This window comes from Telopea speciosissima, chromosome 4 (genome assembly GCF_018873765.1).
Source record: "Telopea speciosissima isolate NSW1024214 ecotype Mountain lineage chromosome 4, Tspe_v1, whole genome shotgun sequence".
NCBI lineage: Eukaryota > Viridiplantae > Streptophyta > Magnoliopsida > Proteales > Proteaceae > Telopea > Telopea speciosissima.
Genome location: NC_057919.1, coordinates 34,378,733 through 34,402,751, shown reverse-complemented (window position 1 = coordinate 34,402,751; position 24,019 = coordinate 34,378,733). Strand labels below are relative to the sequence as shown.

Genomic DNA, 24,019 nt, shown 5'->3' with positions numbered 1-24,019 from the left:
ACGAGGCTCGGGTAATGAGCAGGCGACAAGGCACGAGGGACGAGGCTCATGCAACGAGCGGGCAATGAGTGGATGACGAGGCTCGGGCGACGAGGATCGTAGGCTAGGCGTGCATCGGCGAGCATGAACGATTGTGCATGGTCTACGAGGATCGCGGGCTGGACGACAAGGTTTGGGCGATGCAAGCGCGGGATGAGCACGAATAACGAAAGTAACTAGGCAAAGCCCCAGGCACAAAAAAAAAAAGAAAAATAATTTCTCTCAAAGAGGAGAAAAGATAAACACTTGGGGGCAAGAAAAATGGACTTAGCAAAAGGAGTGAAGATGGGTAGAGCTTCAAGGAAGAGAGAGAGTGAGGAAAAAGTGAAAAGCAAGAAAGTAAAGAGAGAGAATGAGGAAAAAGTGAAAAGCAAGAGAGTGAAGAGAAGAAACAAAAAATGTGGGCAAAAAAAAAAGAAAGAAAAAAGGTTAAAAAGTGTAATAGGGGGGTTTTGAACCCCTCACCTCTCCCACTTACTAAGAAGGGAAGAAGCCATCTACTCCCAAAAAACAAAGTTCATCCAACGGTTACAGATGCTCATCACAAAGCTCCCTCCAAGAAGCTTTATTTGTAATAAGCCCCTCACCAGATTAAAAATTACAATACAGATGCTACTCTCTTGAGCACTTTGTTCCAAGAGAGTGGGGGGCAAGTGATAAGCCAAAAATATACGGGCCAGTCCTGAGATGCCATGTGTCCTGACTCGAAGAGGAGGCCAGCTTAAGCCTGGTCGCGACAAAACCAGTTCGATAGCCCAAGAGGAATAGGACCCAAGAGGCCACCCAAAGACCAAGTCTACCATGCAAGCCATGGGGTCCAACCATGACATCATCGGCAAGATCTACATTATCCTATCAGTAAAAGATCGTAACTAGAGGTATACCAAAGGGAGAACTATCCCAAAGAGGTATAAGCCTAACCAAACTCAACACGAGTAGAGGACGCTTAGGGAACCTCTTCCCTACTAGGACTCTACATCTCACGAGGAACTATTCTAAGTACAACTCTACTACTTGATAGATTCTTCCACAAAGAATACTTCTCACCAACTGGGACTCTCCACACCGCCATACTCAACTATAAATACTCAGGTATTCCAACCCATTATTCATCTTGAATTCCAGTAATTCATCTGTTGCTGAGAGAGATCTAACTTAGGCTTCGGAGAGTCCTAGGCTGGAATCACACCTGTTCTCCCTTATTCCTGATGTCCTTTTGCAGGTTACGGCACCTGAAGGACCTACCAGAGATTTCCTGACGCAACAACTGTCTTTAGCCAAACAAGATAAAAAGTGAGAACTTTACTCCCCAACTTAAATATTACTAGTCCTCAAGCAAACAAAATGAAAGAAAAATAAAGGAAAAAGAAAACCCTAACTTACTTTCGTAGGAATCATGATTGCACTTAGCATGTGCAACAAGCCTTTAAACCCCTAGGTTACCCCTAGTGGATGAGTGGTGTCTCATGAGTGTTTGCAGGGAATGAACACACAAAATTCCAATGCTTAAAAGATATGATCATGAATAAATTGGCTTATAGAGATCCATGACCTCTTCCATATCAGCATATGGCAACTCCATAAAAGGCTTCAAATGTTGACCATTAACTTTGAAAATTGCACTGGTGCTGGGATTCAAACTTCAACAACACCATGTGAGAACACAATGTGCATAATGTATGGACCATCCCATCAGGATCTCAACTTTCTTGGAAAAATATGTAACCTAGAATTGTAAAGCAAAACCTTATCACCAGGTGTGAAAGACTTCCTAAGAATTTATGTGTCATGAAAAGCCCTAGTTTTGCCTTATAAATTCTAGAGTTGTCATAGGCATCATTGCGAAGCTCTTCCAATTCAGCTAATTGGAGTCCTCGATGAGTACTAGCAGTAGGTAGATCAAAGTTAAGCTTCTTGATAGCCCAAAAGGCTCTATGTTCGAGCTCAATCGAAAGATGACACGCCTTCCCACCATACGCAAGGTGGTATAGAGATTATCCAAGATCAGTCTTGAACGCCATTTTGTGAGACTACGGGGCATCCACAAGTCTAAGGGACCAATCCTTGCAAGTAAGGTTGACAGTCTTTTCTAATATCTGCTTAATCTGCCTGTTGGATACCTCAACCTGGGCACTGGTTTGAGGATGATATGGTGTAGCCAGTTTATGGGTGATCCCATACTTCTTCATAAGAGTCTCAAATGGTCAATTGCAAAAATGCTTGCCCCTGTCACTAATGATAGCGTGGAGTGTACCAAAATGGGAGAAGATGTTCTCCTTAAGAAAGCTAACAACCACTTTGTGGTCATTGGTCTTGCAAGCAATGGCTTCAATCCACTTGGAGACATAGTCAACAACTAGAAGTATGAAAAGATTACCAGAGGAATTCAGAAAGGGGCCCATGAAATCGATGCCCCACATATAAAAAATCTCAACCACCAGAATTGGGTTGAGTGGCATCATATTGCGCTTTGAAATTCGACCTAAAGATTGGCAAGCACTGTAGGCCTTGCAATATTCAAATGCGTTTTTGAAGAGACTGGGCCAATAAAATCCGTATTGTAAAACTTTGGCTACAGTCTTCTTCGGACCAAAATGGCCTCCACATGCCTGATCATGGCAAAAAGATAAGCTAGAAAGGTTCTCATGATTAGGAACACAACGCCGGATAATCTGATCTGGACATGTCTTGAATAAATAAGGGTCATCCCAGAAAAAGTGCTTGACTTAGGACTGGAACCGATACTTATCTTGGGTGGACCAATGGTCAGGTGTCACACCCGTAGCTCAATAATTGATAATATCAATGAACCATGGTTCACTAGAGACCGCCAAAAGCTATTCATCAGGGATGCTCTCGCTGCCTGGAGAATCAACAGTCAAAGAATTGGGCAACTGGGATAAATGGTCTATAACTAGATTTTCAGTATCTTTCTTATCCTGTATCTCAAGATCAAACTCCTGAAGCAACAAGACCCACTGAATGAGATGGGCCTTAGCATCTTTCTTCTGCACGAGATATCTAATAGCTACATGGTCCGTGTAAATGATGACACGAGAACCAATCAAGTCGGACCAGAATTTCTCTACAGCGATTACAATAGCTAAAAAATCCTTTTCGCTAGTGGTGTAGTTAAGTTGTGCATCGTTAAGAGTCATACTTGCATAATAAATGACAGAGGGCAGCTTGTTAATCCTTTGCCCTAAAATGGCCCCAATAGCAAAGTCAGATGCATCACACATCAACTCAAAGGGCTCAGTCCAGACAAGTGGTGGCTGGATAATGGGTGCAGTGGTCAACTCCTTTTTCAAATGCTCAAAACTCTCGAGACAGTCTTTAGAAAACTCAAAGGATTGATCCTTAGCTAGTAAAAGCCAGCATGCCCTAGGAAGGAACGAATGTCCTTGACAGATCTGGAAGGCGGAAGATCTACAATCAGATTTACCTTGGCTTTATCAACTCTAATCCCATCCTTGGAAATCAGATGTCCAAGAACAATGCCCTCTTTCACCATAAAATGGCTTTTCTCCCAATTGAGGACCAAGTTCTTCTGTCTACATCTCTCTAAAACGAATCGGAGATGATGAAAGCACTCAGAATAGGTGGATCCATTAATAGAAAAATCGTCCATGAACACTTCAAGGAATTTTTCCACCATATCTGAAAAGATGCTCATTATGCATCGTTGAAAAGTTGCAGGGGCATTGCATAGGCCAAAGGGCATGCGCCAGTAAGCAAATGTTTAGAATGGGCATGTGAATGTAGTTTTATGTTGATCCGCAGAGGCAATGGGGATTTGGTTGTAACTAGAGTATCCATCTAAAAAGTAATAATACTCATGGTCAGCTAGACGCTCTAACATCTGATCAATAAAAGGCAAGAGGAAGTGGTCCTTCTAAGTGGCCGCATTCAGCTTACGATAGTTAATGCAAACTCTCCATCCCATTTGAATACGAGTTGGAATCAATTCGTTGTTAGCAGATTGAACTATTGTTATACCAAATTTCTTTGGCCCAACCTAGACTAGACTTACCCATTAGCTGTCAGAGATGGGATAAATGATCCCTTTATCCAGCCATTTCAAAATCTCTTTTTGAATGGCTTCTTTCATTACAAGATTAGCCCTTCTTTGAGGATCCCTAAAAGTTTTGGAACCCTCAATAAGATGAATATGATGTTGATTTATAAAAAGGCTAATTCCTTTGATGTTAGCCATTGTCCATCCTATATCTTCCATATTTTTCATTAAGAGCTTGATCAATTTCTCTTCCTGACTTGCAGTCAAATCAGAAGCAATGATGACTGAAAGAGTTTGATCCTTACCTAGGAAAGCATATCTCAAATTGACAGGCAACTCCTTTAACTCAAGCTTAGGGGGCTCAGTAATAGAAGGTTTGGGCATAGAGGTAGATAGAGGTCCAATGGGCTCCACAGGTGGCTAGAGACTCCAAACCTCAGACATAATTCCCTCATCAAAACCGCCCAGCTGGTCCAAACACTCTTAAAATCCAGAATCAAAATCAATCTCAAAGTCTGTCTGAATGCATTCGAGGATTTCTTGAAGCATATGTACTTCCTCCTCATATAGGTTTGGTTGCTTACCCAACCTAAAGACATTAAAGTCAACAGAGGTGCTCCCAAAGGAAAGTTTCATGATACCATTCCTGCAATTGATAATGGCATTGCTAGTGACAAGGAAAGGTCTACCAAGAATGACTGGGATCTGGTCCCGAATGTTGGCTACTGGTTGGGTATCTAAAACGATAAAATCTATAGGAAATAGAAATTCCCCGACTTTAAGTAAGACATCCTCAACCATGCCTTTTGGAGTCTTGACTGATCTGTCCGCTAACTGAAGCATGACAGTAGTCGGTTTCAGCTCTCCTAAGCCTAATTACTGGTAGACAGAGAAAGGCAAGAGATTAACACTTGCTCCAAGATCAAGAAGAGCATGGTCGATCTTCGTGTTACCAATGACACAAGATATGGTTGGGCAGCCCGGGTCCTTATATTTAGCTACCACTGGTGAGACAGAATGGAGCTAACATTTGTAGCCAAGAAGACTTTCTTAGGCACATTGGTTGTTCCCTTTTGAGTGCATAAGTCTTTGAGGACTTTAGCATAAGCGGGGACCTGAGAGAATGCATCCAACAAAGGAATGTTGATCTGCACATTCTTGAAGATATTTAGGATTTTGTCTATGGAAGCAGTTTTCTTGTTATTCACCAATCTCTTTGGGAATGGAGCAGTAGGCACATAGACTCGCTCAGGCTGCTCTTCAGTAATGGTTTCAGGTTCCTCGGATGAACCTGGCAAAGGAGATGGAGTACTGACCTCAATAGTAGGTTCCTTGGGATTTTCAAGTGATACAGGAACAACATCCCATGTGTACTCACGACCACTCCTTAATGCATAGATAACATTATAGTGATTGGAGGGCTCTCGTTGTTGTGAATTACCTTGAATTGAATTCAGCGAATTAGGTTATCCTTGTTGAGTTAAATTCAAGTTCCTGCGATTCGGATCAAGTTGACTTGGCATCTTTCCTTTTTCCCATTCATGTAAAGCCATAGCTAGTTGGGAGATTTTCTTCTCCATATTATGTTGGCTTGTCATGAAGGTATTCATGAGAAGTTCCATACTTTTCTCTAAAGAACTGATCCTAGCCGACTCACCCACTTTTGGAAACCCAGGGGGTTACAAATTTGGAATTGGGGGTGGTGGCCTAACAAAGTTAGAAGGGGTATTGAACCATTGGGGAACAAACTGACCTTGACTTTGAGGTGGGAAAGTAGATGGTCCTACTTGATTATTGCCTTGGGTCCATGAGATATTGGGATGGTTCCTCCAACTTGGGTTGTAGGTATTGTTGTAAGGATTGTTTTGAAGCATGGCATTCACATTCTCATGGGTTCCTTGCATATCAAAGATATGAGGGCATTCCTCCATCACATGGGCTGGAGATTGGCCCCAACTACACATAGGTACATTATGACTCACCTGATTTACTGGGGAAGGTCCCTTAACAACTATGGCCTCTAGTCTCTTGATGAGACTATCTAACTGAGCCTCCTTGGCTACAGTTCCCTCAACAAAGAATCCCTTTCCCGCCAAGGCTCTTTCACTTTCCTGAGTTGATTCCCACTCACGGGTCTTTTCGGCCAGGTTGACCAAAAAGGTCCAAGCTTCATTTTCGTCCGTAAAAGATGTGAACCCTATTGGGCATATAGACTCCTGCATTGCTTGGTGTGGTAATCAATGCCCTCGGCACAAGTGCCATTGCTCAAGGCCATGGTGAGGGTACTCTTGGAGAAGATTTGTGAATCTTTCCATGAGCTTGGAAAAGGATTCACTAGGTTTTTGCCTAAACTGTATGATGTCATTCCTAATTTTGTTGGTCTTATGCATTGGGAAGAATTTCTTCAAAAATTCAATGGTGAATTCCTCCCATATGGTGATAGAATTAGTGGGCAACCCATACAGCCATTTCTTCGCTCCATCTTTGAGCGAGTAGGTGATAAATCTTAGTTTCACAGCACCATCCGTAAGTTGCTACATCTTGATGAGAACGCACACTTCCTCAAATTCCCGAAGGAAGAGGTAGGCATCCTCAGAAAGCAGTCCATGGAAATGGGGTAACATGAACTGAGATTTGAGTTCAAAGTTATTTCCAGTGGCCTCTGGTTAACGTATGCATGAAGGTTGTGCCGCCCGAGCGGGATAAAACCTATCCCTAAGAGTCTTAGCCATGATTGGTAATTCTATTCGCTCTAAACGGCCTTTAGAATTCCGATGCCAAATACTCATGCACTGCTCAGGATCACTAGCAGCGAATGCAACACTAGGGCGAGGTTGACCCTAAACTAAAATAACTAATTTTTTTTTTTTATCTAAACTAAAACAGAAAATAAAAGGCACTCTAAATTAGTTAAAAAAAATGAACATAGAAATGTCGTCTCCCCGGTAACGGTGCCAAAAACTTGTTTGAATTAAAAAGTAATACCGTAAGCGCACAGGTTGTGTGTAGATGCGGTTCGATCACAAGGAGGTGAGCTTTATAGAACAACAGTTCTAACCTAGGTAAAGTGCACTAATCAATTGGGGTTGTAATACCCTCGTTTTGGACTAAGGGTAATTTGGTCTTTTTACCTAATACAGGATTAGGGCAAGCTGATATGTATGAGTTTGGACTAGCTGGAGGTGTACACATGCATGCATGGTAAGTAGTGTGTCTTAGTGTAACACCCTCATTTTGAGTTTATTCCTTGCCTAAGTGTAGAAATAGGGTTTTATTTATAACATATATTATTTGATTTGGAAAATAATTCACAGTTAGTAACCTAGCCTAGTGCTTAGACATTTAATTCAATTTGTTAGAGGTCTAAAAAATCTAGAGGTGCAATTAAGTTTTTTTTTATTTTTTATAATTTTATAGGGCTTAGAAGGGGCTTCCACGATTCCAACTTGGGAGGTCTTAGATTTTAGCTAGGGAAATGTTATGGATTAATAAGGAAAGGTGAGGTGGCAATCTCCAATTGGCTGGAAACTCAAACTTGGAGAAAGAAAGTCTTCATAAAATAAAATCCCAACAAAAAAAGAATTTTAGCTAAAATTAAATTACCTAATCTAAAATTTTAATTTAAAAAATCTTAAGTCAAGATTCCTTTTAAAATATTTTCATTGGAGGACAAGTAAATAGATATAGTTAGAGACAAAATTGGATTCTCCCTACCTTCTTTCTTATTAGGATTAAATCTCCATAATTAAATCCCAATAGTCATTCTTTTTATCATAAATTTGAGAGAGAGGGAGTGAGAGAGGGAGAGAGGAAAATTCGTGGACTATAAAGAGGAGAAGAAGAAGAAGAGAGAAAACGAAGAAGGAAGGAGAAGAAGGAGATTCGGACTGTGCAAAACCAGCAACCTGATGTCCAATTTTGACCATTTTTGGATTCGAATTGGGAAAATCTTATTTCATAGTAAAACGTATCATCATATCTTATCTTCGCAACCCAGCCTGAATTAACCCAAACGGAGATTTGAGCAGAGAGATATCGCTGATTTACTGAAGGTAGGTCATTCTATAAAAAATCTATGTTTCCCAAATCCGAGTTTATGCAATACCTTGATGTTGATTTCATCATTACCTCAATCATAGGACTCCATTAAAGTGATTCTGAATTAGAAAGAGATATATCAATATCATTGAAGCATTGATTCGAGGTCATTTATAGAAACCCTAGTCGCTTCACACAAGGTGAGTAGATCTTCAACCATTATACTTGATATTTTCCTTACATACAAAATTTGTTTTGAAATATTATTTTAAATCTATAATTTAATTTTAGATTGAGATTTATCATGCCAAAAATATATTTCATTCATGTTTTTTACTAAATTAAATTGTTCACACATGATTGCTTGCAAGGAATGGTGATTTCCTTATGATTTAATTCACATATGTGTGAGCAGAATTTTAATAATGTCATGTTTATAGACTAATGAATCCAATGCCTATTTGTTGATAGTATGACGAAGGTCTATGAATGATTCTTCATGATTATAACCTAATGCATGATATTTTTGGGTGACGCACTTAAATCTAATTTTTTATTTGATTTACCGATTTATATTCTATTGGAATTGAAGATGCTTGATGACAACTTTGTGCAAAGATTTTGCCAAATCTTCTCGATTTTGCCAAATCTTCTTGATTTATGTATTGCATTCTATGCCATGATATGTTGATGAAACTCGATTTATTTCTAAGTTTTTTTTTTTTCTTTTACAACTCTTGATTAAATGCTTTAGTGTTTGGAATATAGGGAGTTGCAAACCCTAAGTTCTGGACTTGTTGTATAGCTTTATGTATAAGCATGGATGTTCTTTTCTGTTACCTTACCGACATGGGTTGAAGTGTTGGGGTAAAGATAAGTCGACGGGTTTTTGAGCTACGGGCTTACCCTTATTGGAGCTATATGGACTACTAGAAAGAGGGAGATGATCAAAAACTCTCCAGGAGGGCTGGGGCAAGTTTGGTCACTAGTTTCTTCATTAGTTTCTTGATGTTGAGAGGGGATAGTGGTGTTGTAGTTGATCATAGCTGGAGTTCATATGCCTCTATCATGAGGGCCTTGACCAGTGTATGGTAACTAGCTCACACTAGTCCATTAGGAAGTGATGTGTTTGTTATTTTACATTCTTTCGATATATCTTTTGTCGATTGTTGTTATATATACTTTTCATTACGGTAGTGGTGATAAGCAAATATGGTTATAATCATTTTATTTTGTTTTTTTTCGGATCTATATACACATATTATTGTATGTCTTTACATTTTGTAGTACTTGTGCATGTTTTCACACCTATATAGTTGTTGTGGATTTACTTGCTAAGCTTTTTCCGAAGCTTACCCTCACTACTTTTCAGATGAACAACTTTATGAATGCAAACCTGGATGTGAGGATGTACTAGAGGAGGAGGTCCAAGAGGACGAAACGTTTGGATTAGAAGATGACAACTATTATTAGAAACTTTACACTTTCTTTCAATTTTAGAAGAACTCATAATTTGTTTGAGTTTAATTTAAGTTTTGGGGGTTGTAACCTTTATTTCAGAATTTTAAGTTTAATTTGAAAATTGTAATAGCTTAGTTTAACTACCCTACTTTAGTTGAAGTTTTAATCTATATATTTTAGACATGTGTTTGTGTTTTGGTTCTACTCCGGTTCATATCTCCTTGACATAAACGATCTTGTGGACCGTCAATGTCCCTAAATCGCTAGGGTGATTTTGGGGGCGTTACAGGGATTGTCACAAATTAAATTAAACTAGGCTAACAATAATGCAAAAACAATGGAAGTAAAACTAAGCAAATTAAACTAGCAAAAATAGAATGCAATTAGAACTAAATTAAACAAAGTGATATGATATGAGAAAAAAACAACCTAGGAATTGGAATCCACCATGAAATCTAAGAAACCAGTAATCAAATTGATCCCTAAATTGCATGCATGAAATAGGTCAATAGAAGATACGTGTCTCTAAACCAAATATATCCTATGAGTAATTCATAACACACATTGCATAAAAGATTGCAAGCAAGACTAGATTGGAAGTTAACAATTACGCATACGATTGGAATCAATGGCATGAATGATTTAAAACTTTGCAATTTAATTTTGGTTGCATGGAAGTTAATTAATGGGAACCAATTAATCACAAGTCACTCTTCTCTCATGATTTCATCCAATCCCCAAGTTGGGTGATTTAGTTAACCATGATGAAGAGGGAACAACAATAAAATAAAAAGAAACAAGACATGGAACTCAATGAAAATAAAGAGAGAGAGAGAACAACGTTACTGAATGAACTCACATGAAATAATCCAAACTTTCGAATCCAAACTCCAATCCAAAGCTCTAAGTAAGCTTCAATTACAGCCCATATTGATGCTCCAATTACAAGGTAAATTCAAAGCTCCAATTACAATTCAAAATAAAAATAAATCCTAAACAATCGGTCTAATGGAGAAAAATAAACTAAGCTAAAGAATTAAAAAAAAAAAATAAAGAGAAAAGGAGAATGAGGAGGCATTGGGTTTCAGTGCTGGTTTTTGTGGAGAGTTCCAATCCCTTTAGTAGGGGGCTGTGGGGTAGTATATATACGAAAAAAGGAGAGAAGGAGAGGAGGGCAGTAGGTTTTGGGTTTCCTTATTTTAGATAGGAGAGAGTGGGTCCCACTAGGAGGGAAAAACTGTGTGGGAGAGATAGGATTTTTTTTCCTTCATTTCTTCTCCTTTCTTATTTCTCCTCTCAAACTTGCGCAAATCTTCCCTTGGCCGATTCTTCTTTGTTGCCCAATTTCTTGGTCAAACTTCTAATTTAAGGTGAAATCTCTTCAATGCCCTTGGGTCTTCAGTGAAACTTCTTTCCATCTCGCCCTTGATCACATGTGAGTCGGTCCATAGGTAGACTGGCGTCTAGATTACATCAAATCCTTCCATTCAGCATCTTTTATGCGCATGACCATGTAACCTGCAAATGTGAGAAAATCACATTATGTAGCTACTATTAATCATAGATATGGAATTAAAATGCACAAATAAATGAAAATAAATGTATAAATAATGGCCTAATCAATAATGGTATAACATGCTTTGGGGCAAAGAATGTGAAATGCAAGAATGACTGCAAGAAAGTAAAATATAGGGGAGGTGTAGAAACACATACTCGGAGGTTCGGCTACAGAGCAAGGGTTTGTATACGGGAACTAAAATAAAGGACTCAAAACCCTGATGACCTAAGCATGACTGACACTATTCTAAATAGGATGAGACGAATGAATGAGAACAACGATGATAGTTTAATGCATGTGCATGGAGATACCTGAAAATTGAAAATAAAGCATGGAAGCATGTGTGCATGGTGTGTATGCATGAGGGAGTCTTAGACTACAGGGGATGAGGATCATGGAAAGATGCATTCATGGAGGTGAGTAAAACATAAAAGAAAATAAGAAAACGAGTGTAAGTGATCACTATCTAGAGAGATGGGATAACTTTCCTCCGAAGATGAAAAACAAAATAAAAATGAAAACAACGTAAATTAAAGAAAACTAAAAAGTGAGATAAAACCTACCTAGTTTGAAGATGACCAATTCAGAGGTGTGGAGGTTACCTTTTTGTAACTCGGGAGATTTGTACGTTGAGCAAGTATCGTCGCTTGTGGTGGCTTCTCTTGTCTCTTTGTATGCGAACACTTCGTTGTCAAGCGGAGATCACCGGATGGATGTCTTTAGACTTGGATCTTGAAGTTTTAAGTGGGAGATTACAACACTCAAGATGTGGGAGAGGCAATAGGCTAAGGCTAAATGAAGGGCCAAAGGCTAGAGACTCAAAGCTCTTGAGGGGGAGTTAAGCTTGGGGTAAGTAAGCTCCAAACAATGGGCAATTGGACTAGAGACCCTCTTCAACGTGAGAGGGGTGTATTTATAGATGTAAAGGGGTGTGTGCACTCCCAAATTCGTGTAGGGATGCCAAGGTTGATCTGGATCGTCCAAAGGATGGGTCTTTGTATCGACGGTGGGTGTAAGGTCAAGGTAAGAGCCAATGGAATGGGGGCAAGTGTTTTCTTGCCTTAGGAGGGGTTTCTTGGGGCCTAATGACGTGTTTGGTTGGAGGTTTCTGAGGAGTCAGATTCTGATTTTGGATCAACTTCATACGAATCTAGTTCAGGTGGATTCGTAGTTGAGAAAAAAACTGTTTGGTTACCCTGAATCTGTTAGTTGGATTCATCCTAAATCCATATAAAAAACTGTTTGGTTACCCTGAGTCTGTCACTTGGATTCTACTTGAATTTTGTCTAAAAAAATATTTTAACCTTGTTTTGTTATACAACATATGCATACATTTAATATGACTTTATAAAAAATAAGATAACCAAAATATTGAATTAAAATTCTCAAAAGAAAGTCTTTCCTAATTTTTCATGTATCCATAAAAATTTCAAAATTAGCACTAAGTGGTGTTATGTTTCTTCAACAAAGCAAAACTCATAGTACCGGCATTTTCAAACAACAGAGATCTCTATATATGGTAAAAAAATCCATATCCATTTAATTTAAGTACATACGTATAAAATTTTTGTCAAATTTCAAAGATGCCATTAAATTTGGGTTCTTGTGTGGATTAGTGTCATAACTGACTATGCTATGAACAGCTAAATAAAAAGGGCCTTAGTGGATTTGAACCACCATCCCTGGAACATGCTCATGTTCCAAGTGCTCTACCAATTTGAGCTAAAGACCCATCAAGTGGAGCTTGGAATTTAATCAACAACAAATAGAGCCACTAACTAAGATGACATGACATTCCAAGACTGATTGTATAATGCTTTCTAGTCTAATGAGCTCTCAAGACTGATAGGAATGGACCAAGAGGACATGACATTCCAAATTTCTCCAAGAAATGAGACCAATGTAAGAGCAGTAGAAATAAATGAACAAGTGATTCACAATATTCCATCTTTGTTCAGTTGAATCACTAAAATTGCTTAATGTAGTGTCTCCTCAAGATAAGATCAACTACTATGAAAATTTTGACCTATGGAATACCAATCCAAACAGTGTTCAATCCTAGTCAGAGAATAGCCGGAGATGGATGAGATAGTGTAAATAGGAATGCAAATCTGAGAATCACTGTTAGACTCTTTGCGGCCCTCTTCCAAGGCTTGTAGATCAACTTGGGTCACACAGATGAGATCTTCATCAGTTAATAGCATATGTAGGCTAGATCCACTGATTCTTGAGGAACCTAGTTTCAGCAAGTCACTATTGCCATTCTAAAACTTTATTTACACCTAGGTGATCATTTCATCTTCATTAGAATTCAAATATTATTTTTTTAACCCCAAAAAACGCATTTTCCTAGCTGTGTAGTGTTGGCATTTTTTGCTACCTTAAGAAATCCAAACTGCAACTAAAAGAGATGTACAAATAAAAAATTTCTCCAAATATCATAAAACCTACACTACTAAAGACACTTTTTTACAAGACTCCCAAATAGTAATCTAACAACAATTAAAACTCAAACAGAACACCTGATAACTCTCTACAGAAAACAAGGCACTTTTCAGATGGGTTTCCATCTTTCCCCATTGAGGTCAGTCCTCTCCTTGATTAGCCACTATAAAGCTAGAACTTTTGCCCAACTCACTGCTTGGACCTTTAGCCATGTGGTAATCACGGCAGGGGCTTCACATCAATTGCATTATACCACCAAACATTGAAAATGGATCCTTAAAGACCTCTTAGAAAATCCAAAATATGCAGTAGGAAATAGTATCTAACTACAATTACACTAAAAATAAGCTATACTGGTATATATTCAGCCCTAAGAGACCATCTCTCAATTTTAATATCAGTTCCATACCTCAGTTTTAATTATGTCCATATATTCTATTACTTTGGTCATTGTGATTCTGGATTTCTGTAGGTGTATTATTGTTCTCTAACATTAACCCAGAACTTCATCGTGGCAACAACTACAATCTAAAAAAAAAAAGAAGACAAAGTCTAGGGCTAACCATATCTAGATTTTATGACTCTGAGTCCAGGTATATCATTTGGCAAAACTATGAGGGATGGTGCCTTTAAATGATTCAGCCATGTGGGAGCTAAGTTGGTAGAACAAATAGCATTCCTCCTTTTAAATCCTCAAAGGCTGAAACAAAGGAGGACTCTGCCGGAGATGAAGGGGCTACTAAAAATATTGATAAAAAATGTCATAATTGAAGTCTGAGTTGAAACGGTGGTAGGACAGAGACCATGAGTAGAAAGAGATGATTCGACACAAAACCCAGCAAAGCAAATATTGCATTTCTATAGCCGAGCCATTTCAATTAAACTCTTATAAGCAAGCACCAGATCAACAAAAACACAACCAGCTAAGCTTAGGAAGGAGAACAACCACATCCATACAAGTATGAACATCACCACTGAGTACTAATTTACGATTGAAGCTGAGAATTCAGTTTTAGGCCTCCGATAGAGGAGTTGAGCAACAAATTGCACTCCCTTTTGATTTTTTAAAACCCTATATTAGATTTTTTTTGTTCCAATGAATCGAAGCTAGGGTTTACAATATGATGGAAAAATTAAAAAAGACGCCTTCTAATGGAGTCCTGTTCAGAAGAAGAAGAAGAAAGGAGATTACCTGCTTACGTTGAACAAGATGCAGATGGTAGCAAATCTCTTTCACTACAGCCGAGGCTTGCGTTGCTTCTCTTTTCCCTTCATTTGACTAACCGTAAGGTGGTAGCTCGAGGTCACAGAAGCTGATGGAGAGTTACTGGTAAAATTCCTCTTCTCTTCGTTCGACCCTTACGATAACGCAACCTAAATGAAAGATTCTCCGAAAGTTGAGCTTGAGCTCAAGAAGGAAGAGTTGTTTCACCGCTAGAGAAGGACCTTCTTTCAAGATCGATTTGCCTTACAACGGAATCGCAGAGCAGTTGCAGATGTGCGCCAAGAGCTTAGAGAAGGGTTTGTGTGAGAGAGGAACTTGAGAGAGATTAGAGTTAGTCTCAATAGTTAGAATCCGCTAGAATCCACTCTTTAAATACCAAGGTCATGAAACCTGGATTCATTTTAGAATAAAAAATGGACTCCGGTGGATTCTTGGATTCCAACATGGAACCGTGTTCCGAGAAACCAAACACGATAAAAAATATCAAATCTGGATTCTGTCAAATCTGATTCCGTCGACACCTCCAACCAAACACGCTATAAGGGAGCCAAGATTGAGATCAAAGGTGCCAAAAATAGGCTTGGTCACGAAAGAAACAAAATCGGAGAGAAAAATGACAAGTTTTGGCTTCTCGGATTTGCAGACATTCAATAGTGAAATTGTCCGAGTTGACATCGAAGTGGGTGTAGACACTTCATTTTGTCTTCCCCCCCCGGAGGTTTCCCATAATGATGATGAGCACCCTCCAAGACCTAGAGTCGGTGTATTTGTGGATGTAACGTCAGTATTTACTGCCCGAATCCATATACCAATCGTCTATCCCCTTGCCGGAGCCCAAACCAAAGCCTCCAAGCCCTCCAAGAACCCCTGGAAAGGATAGCCTTTGACCCAGACCTCTTGGAACCAGCCTGGCCCAAGCAACCCATACCATCCTTGTCAACACTGGAACCTGGATCGACACTCAAAGGCCCTGAATCGACATTGAACCCGCTTGCCATCGACATCGAGCCATACCCTTTCACTGTCGAACAAAATATCTCTAATATCTATCCTACTTCGACATTCAGACAATGACATTCGACATCCAAACACCAACCCTCGATGTCGAGTCCTGATCATCAACAGCAACTCGATGTGGACCATACCCCACTTCAATCTTGACTCGAGAAATTTCAATGTCAAATCTCTGCAAATCCGAGAAGTCCAAACTTGCCATGTTTAGCCCCGTTCTCGATTCCTTTCGCGACTAAGCCTATTTTTGGCTCCTTGGATCTAAATCTTGGCTCCCTTAAGCCCCAAGAAACCACTCCTAAGGCAATAAAACACCTGCCCCCATTCTACTGGTCCTTACTTTGACTTTACACCCATCGTCGATGCAAAGACAACAATCTTGGACGATCTGGATCGACCCAGCCATCCCTACACGAATTTGGGAGTGCACAACATGGAATCAAAACTCGGTCGAAACCTATCGAAATCGTCGAGACAACTCGGTTTCGACAGGTTCCGAGATGAGTTAACATGGAACTTTTAAAAATCCCTTGTTTCGTCCCAGTTTTGACCATTTCGGTCCAGTTTTGACCAAAACCAGAGGGAAACGGTCGAAATGGTCAAGGCTAGGTCCCAGCAAATTAAAAATCTTTACTTTTTCTAGATTTAAAAAGTCCCCTTTCAGAGTTAAAGCAATGTAGATGAGTTTTGATTGATTCTTTTCCCCATATATGCATTGTTTTATGTATGTAAATGGGTGAAGAGGTTATCATGATTCACGGGAATGGTGGTTAGTGTTGCGTGTGAAAACCTCCGATGCTCGATTCGCCCACGAATGAACCTGCAAAAACCAAGCGATGAGCACAAGAGAACCGGTATGGCCCCGACCTAGGACTCTCCGATGCTCAAGTCAGGTCTCCAATACAACAGCGTAACTGCGTCGTAAAAAGCCAGATCCTCGATGGTGTTCCATACCTGGGTATTTATAGAGTGAGGAGGAGATGAGGCGATTGGGAGAATCCTAGTATGGTAGGAGTCCTTCTTTCGGAAGGTTCTCCCGCGTATAGCGGAGTGGAGAGCTATTTTTGGGGTCGGACTTTTATTAAGGTAAGAGTCCATGTAGAGTGCGATTCCGTGTTGTGCTGGGATCGTGGTTCGATCCCTATCCCGTGATTCTCGGGATGTGCTGACGTGGCCCGGAGGTCCCCGGTGGGGTGCTATGGTAGCTTCAGTGGAGGAGGGCTTCATCCTCGGAGGTCGGCCCTGGGGGTCGGCAGAGGAGGTCGGCAAGGGAGGTCGGCCCGAGAGGTTGGTCTCGGTCGTAAGCTCGGCCAGGAGTCTATGGCTGACCTGTATGAGCTCGGCCTCAGCCACCGGCTGGCTAGCTTGAGTCTGGCTCTGTCGGATGACTTATCGGAGATGGGGTCGGCCAGATCTCCTGCTTGGCCCAACTAGGTTCTCGGACTGAGGTCGGGTCGGCCATGTGACAGCCTTTGATAGGAGGGGTGTTTTATGCCTCATCACAGGCCCCCCCACTCATCAGGAGTCGGCTCGGCACTAATGAGTGAAATTTCCTGGACTGCTTGTCTGGAAAATTTTTGTGGTCGAGCCGAGCTTATTTTTTGCCGCGAATTTGACGTTACACGTTCTGACGGTTGGGTGTCAGTGCCATGTCAGCAGAGTCATTATGGCAGGCTCGGGAATTCGAAACATCCTTTGATCTGGGCCGTTGAACCATGCTGAGCTCTGATCGGCCATTGGATCATTAAAACCCAAGGATTATAAATAGGCAACTCCTAACTATTCATTCCTCACTGCTCTAAGTTATTGACTTCTCGGCAAGCTTGGATTCTTCAGCTCGGTAGCGCTCAGTGTTTACTTATTCGTGATCAGCTCGGCCTTTGCTTCGTTCGCGCTCAGCTCACCCTTAGCTCATCTTCAACCAGTAAGTCATCTCCGCCCAGTATGTCAGTTGGTAGTAGTCCTATGGGCGAGCTGTTCGCCGGGGCGGCAGAGGGCGCGAGTCCGAGCCAAGAGCTCCCCGCTCGCTCTCCCACCATAGACCTATTGGGCTCGACCTTGGATGAGCCCGATATAATGGAGCTTCGTCAGGCCGAGGTGGCCGAGCCTCCGTTACTCTTGGAGTTTGACCACGCGGCCCACCCAATCGCCACAGACTGAGCCGAGAACCCTGGGTCATCCTCATCCGATGAGGAATCAAGTGAGGGAGATTCGTCCGAGGTGGGGGTTGGCTCGGTCAGCTCGTCCGCTGACGCCCCTGAGCCCGAGGAAGGTAGTGTCGGCACCATTCCAAGCACGATCACGGAGGCCAACCTCGACTATCTGAGGACGACCTATGCCATCCCCGAGGACATTCAGCTCTGAGTTCCCAACCCCGGGGAGATGGCCTGCTTCATCAGGCCCAGCGAGGTGGCTTTGTACGAGACGCCCTTCAAGTATCCGTTCAGGCTCCCTGTTCTCGGCCTGGTGGACCAGATCTTGGACCACTTCCACCTGTCTCCTGGTCTGCTGGTGCCAAACTCTTGGCTGGCCGTTTATGGCTTCTACGCCTTATTCTGCGAGATGGGCCAAGGTGCGAGCGTGGCACTTTTCTCTCTGCTCTTCTTCTTGAAGAAGTCTCTCGAGAAGGGGTGGTACTATTTCTGTCGTCGATCGGGGAAGAGTACGGCTCTGGTCGGCCATAAATTTCTGGTCGACACGCCGACCTTTAATAAGTATTGGAAGCCTCGTTTTTTCTTCGCTTCCATTCCCAACAGCCCTCTCCGAACCGAGTGGAAGGAGATGAACCTGAATTACGTCAATAGGGTACTACCCCTGACCGAGAACGAGATGACCTTGCTTGACCTGATCCTCCAGCGTCCGCCCTTCGATGTCCTCCAGCTTCAGGATGAGGGGTTTCTTCAGAGGTGGCATATGACCCCTGGTAGGAGCCCGACCCGAGCCCGTCTCTGTGGTCCGAGCTGACCCCTTGACTTAGTCTTCTTTTTTGTTTCTACTACTATTTTTTATGTTCTCGATTTCTCTTGCAGTGGTTGGCCACATTCCCCCAATGGATACAGCTCGGCTAAGGGCCGAGACCCTGGCAGATCGAAGGAAGAAGAATATTGAGAAGAAGTCCCGGGGCGAGTCTTCCAAAGCCCCCAAGGGCAAGGCCGTGATGCCGGGGCCGTCAGACGCTGTGGTCGGCCTTGAGGTAGAGAAGAATACGGGCCCAGCGGGGTCCCCGAGGAAGATGAAAGGCATAAAAGGCGAGAGGAGCCCGCCGAGAGACATCAAGCGTCAGAAGCTCTCGGTCAATCTGACGACTGGTGGTCTTCCGTCCGTGGCTTCGCCCACCAACATCTCCCGATACGTCTTGGGGAGGGCCTCGGCCAGCAACATTCCTGTGAGGCCGACCTGGTGCCTCTTTCCAGGGGACTCGGCATTGACGTCGGTCGCACATGCCAAAGAATGGCTGGATGCAGGTCGGCTTCCAACCGACAAGGAGAAACTCGAGGCGCTGTCTGACCCCGAGCTCCTCTCCACTCTGTTCCAAGATTTTAACATGGTAAGTTTCCTGGTCGGCTCTTGCGATTAGATATGATCTGTGTAGCCTATCTTGATTTTTGTTCTCATGCTTTTTTGCAGGGCTTCGCCAAGGCGGTGGAAACCATGCTTCGCTTTGAGCGGCTCCTGACCGAGAACCATTCCTTGGGCGTTCAATGCAAGAAGGCCTATCAGGATGCCCAGGATGCCGTTCAGAGGCGTCGAGAGACCCAAGAGAAGCTCACTGCTGCTGAGGCCGAGGTGGAGAGTTCTCAGGCCGAGGTGGTCAGGCAGAGAGAGAAGGTCTGAGCTCTACAGGCTCAGCTTGCCGAGGTTAGGGAGAAGGCCAAGGAAGATCTCGCCACGGCCCAGGTCGAGGCGGTCAGCGACTATCTCCAATCAGAGGAGTATAATGACGTGTGCCATGAGATCAGGAAGCCTCCCTACGCCGAAGGTTTCGAGGCAGGCCGAGCTGAGCTTTTGGCCGAGATCAAGGCGATGTACCCTAATCTCAATCTCTCCCGGTTTGATGATGACGCGACTACCTTCGCCGGGGAGTTGGGAGATGAGGAGGGAGCTGAGGTCACCCAGGCTCTGCCCTTTGAGGAGCCTATTCAGGCCGACATCTTCCCTCTAGATGCTGGATCAAAAGACCCTTCTGCCGAGCCTACTGCCGTGGACACCGCCGAGGTCGCCTCCAAGTCCAACGCCGAGGAGATTGAGGTGTAAAATTTATTTTTTTTGGGCCGGACTGCCCATCTTGTAACCATGCCGATCAGTCAGATTACAATGAATGAAAAAATTTATTTTTGCTAGAATTTGTCTAAGTGTTTTAGCTCGGCGCTCTTGACCTTCTTTTCCTTGTGTACTCTGTTCTATTTGTGGTCGAACTACCGAGTCATTTTGCTAGCCGAGCTTAGGAACTTGTCTCTTTTTTACCCATGCCTCATGTGGTTAGCGGCTGCCATGCCATGCCCGAGGTCAATGTGATCCTCGCCTTAGTTGGTTAATTCGTCGTTCCCTTTGGTCCGATTGGACAGGCTATCATACAAACGGATGCGTGACCGAGCATCCTTCCTGGCCGAGCTTTATGCCTTAGCTTAGTTTTGAACTTTGTTAGGCTTGGCCAAAAAGGGGGATGTTTGCTCTTGAGAGGTCGGCCGGGTCTATGAGGGCCGGTCTTACGACTTGGCTGCCAACCTATGAGGGTCGGTCTTTGAGGTCGGCCACGTTTATGAGAACCGGTCTTACGACTTGGCTGCTGACCTAGGAGGGTCGGTCTTTACGGTCGGCCAGGTTTATGAGAATCGGTCTTACGACTTGGCTGTCGACCTATGAGGGTCGGTCTTTGAGGTCGGCCAGGTTTATGAGAACCGGTCTTACGACTTGGCTGCCGACCTATGAGGGTCAGTCTTTGAGGTCGGCTAGGTTTATGAGAACCGGTCTTATGACTTGGCTGCCGACCTATGAGGGTCGGTCTTTGAGGTCGGCCAGGTTTATGAGAACCGATCTTACGACTTTAATTTAGGAGCTTGCAAGTACGTTAAGTGGTGGAGAAAGACTTTATTGAATCAAAAGTCAGAGCTGAAGCCAAATACAAGCATTATCAGTTATTGGAAAAACTTCTTCAAATTTTCCGAGTTCCAAGGTCTCGGTACCTTCTTGCCCCTCGGAGTCTGCAAGCGATACGTGCCAGGGCGAATTTGCTTGGAGACTATGTACAGGCCTTCCCAATTTGGTGCTAACTTTCCTTGTTGCCTCGGCTGGGATGCGCTAAGCTTTCTAAGAACAAGGTCCCCTTGACGGAAGTGCCGCTCTTTTACTCTTGAGTCATAGTACTTTACCGTCCTCTGTTGGTATGCCGCGTTCCGAAGTAGGGCATTTTCTCGAACTTCATCGAGGAAGTCAAGGTTGGCTCTCAGTCCATCTTCATAGGTCTTCTCATCGAAGTTGAGCACTCGGTACGATGAGGCCATAATTTCATCCGGGGCGAGGGCTTCGGTCCCATAAGCGAGGCGAAAAGGACTCTCCCCGGTTGGAGTTCTTACTATCGTCCGATATGCCCATAGGACACTTGGGAGTTCTTCCACCCATCTCCCTTTGGCCTCATCTAACCTTCTCTTAATGCCGACGAGTAATGTTCGATTGGACACTTCTACTTGTCCATTTGCTTGCGGATGAGCTACTGAGACGGGTCGGAAGTCAATGTAGAAGTGTTCGCAGAACTCTCGAAAGGCCGGGTTGTTGAATTGGGTGCCATTATCAGTGATGAGCACTTTCGGTAATCCAAACCGGTAGATGACCTTGTCTCGAAAGAATTTCTCCATGTTCTTCTCGGTGATGGTGGCAAGGGGCTCAGCCTCGACCCACTTGGTGAAGTAATCGATCGCCACTACCACATACTTTCTGTTCCCCGATGCCGGGGTGAAATATCTGAGAATGTCCATTCCCCACATAGCGAATGGGATTGGGCTCAGCATTGAAGTCAACTTTGTTGCTGGTCGGCTTGGGATTGGTGCAAACAGTTGACACTTCTCGCACATCTTCACATACCTCATGGCCTCTTCTTGCATTCTTGGCCAATAGAATCCCTGCCGAAGTATCTTGTATGCAAGAGCTCGGCCACCCATGTGACTCCCGCATATTCCCTCATGCACCTCGGCCAATGCGTACTCGGCCCCCTTTGGTACAAGGCATCGGAGAAGAGGGGCCAAGATTGCTCTTTTGAAGAGCACTCCGTCAATCATGGCGTACTTGGCAGCTCGGATCTTGACCTTTCTCGCTTCGTCTCGGTTCTCCGGGAGCAAGTTATTCTCCAAGTAGTTGACAATGGGGTCCAACCAGGTCGGCCCGTCCTCTTCAATGTGCTTTACGCTTTCTTCTTGTAAGGAGGGCTTCTCCGAGATTTCTATGTACACTGACCGGTTCAGATATTAGAGGTCGGCCTCGGCCAACCTGGACAGGGAGTCAGCCGCGGCAATTTCTTTTCTCGGTATTCGAGTCATCTCAAAGTGCTCGAGTTCGGAAATCAGATCTCGGGCTCAGCTCAGGTAAGCTATCATCCTTTCGTCTTTCGCTTCATAGTCTCCATTGACCTGGTTGACCACGAGTTGGGAGTCTCCTCGACCTTCAACTGCTTTATGCCCATTGCTTTGCTGACTCGAAGCCTAGCTAGAAGGGCTTCATACTCAGCCTCGTTGTTCTAGGCGGGAAACTTGAACCTCAGGGCATATTGGATCAGAAACCCTTCGGGGCTTACCAGTATCAGGCCGGCCCCGCTTCCTCCGGAGTTCCTTGAGCTGTCGACATTCACGGTCCAAGTCAGGTCGGTCGTGGCCCCAACCTCTTCTACTATCTTTTCCTCCCCGACCTCAAGGTCGGGCCCTGTGCATTCGGCGATGAAGTCGGCAAGGGCTTGTCCTTTTATCACCGTCCTCGGACGATAGCTTATATCGTATTCACTTAGCTCGACCACCCAGGTAATCAGCCGTCTCGAAACATCGGGTTTGCACAATACCTTCTTGAGTGGCTGGTCGGTCAGTACCGCGATCGGATGAGCTTGGAAGTACGGCCTTAGTTTTCTTGCGGCCGTAACAAGAGCAAACGCTACTTTCTCGAACCCGGAGTACCTTGTCTCGGCATCAACAAGAATGTGGCTGATGTAGTATATGGGTCTTTGAGTTCGACTCTCTTCCCTGATCAACACCGCGCTGACCGCTGCAGGGGTAGCGGCTAAGTAGACTTGGAGCTCCTCTTTTGGTTCGGGTCGACTGAGAAGAGGCGGGTTCTCCAAATATTCCTTCAGCTCTTCAAAAGCTTTCTGGCATTCGTCCGACCAAATGAAGTCCTTTGGGTTCTGAATATTCTTAAGGGCCTTAAAGAATGGTAGGCACTTGTCTCCAGATCTCGACATGAATCGTGCCAACGCCGCCACTCGTCCGTTTAGCCTCTGTACTTCTCGGATCGTCCTTGGTGGGCTCATCTCTTGGATGGCCCTGATTTTTGTTGGATTGGCTTCGATGCCTCTGATAGAGACCATGAAGCCGAGAAACTTTCCCGAAGTCACGCCGAATGCATATTTGGCGGGGTTCAGCTTCATTTTGTTCTTCCTTAATACGCCAAAGGCTTCTTCCAAGTCGGCCAAGTGGTGTTCGGCCTTCAAACTTTTTACCAACATGTCATCCACGTAGACTTCCATGTTCCTTCTGATCTGCCCGCAGAATATATAGTTCACGAGGCGCTGGTATGTCGCTCCGGCGTTCTTCAATCCAAACGGCATGACCTTGTAGCAGAAATTTTCTTGGTCAGTTCGGAATGCCGTGTATGACTCGTCCTCCTCATGCATCATGATTTGGTTGTACCCGGAGTACGCGTCCATGAAACTCAGCATCTCGTGACCTGCCGTGGCGTCGATCAAGAGGTCAATCCGAGGTAGTGGGTACTCATCTTTTGGACAAGCCTTGTTGAGATCGGTGTAGTTGACACACATTCTCCATTTCCCGTTCGGTTTGGGGACCATGACGACGTTAGCCAACCAGGTCGAGAATTTTTCTTCTCGGATGAACCCTGATCGGCGAAGCTTCTCCACCTCTTCTTTGATCGCGGTTTGTCGATCAAGTGCGTAGTTCCTTCTCTTCTGCCGGATTGGTTTTCGACCTGGATCTATGTGGAGTCGGTGCTCAGCTATATGTCTGGGTAT

General features: G+C 43.4%; 1 pseudogene; it reads right to left on the bottom strand.

Annotated features, from left to right (window-relative positions):
* Positions 1 to 1,558: 1,558 nt before the first annotated feature.
* LOC122659238 lies at positions 1,559 to 6,279 on the bottom strand (annotated as a pseudogene).
* Between the last annotated feature and the right edge of the window lie 17,740 nt (positions 6,280 to 24,019).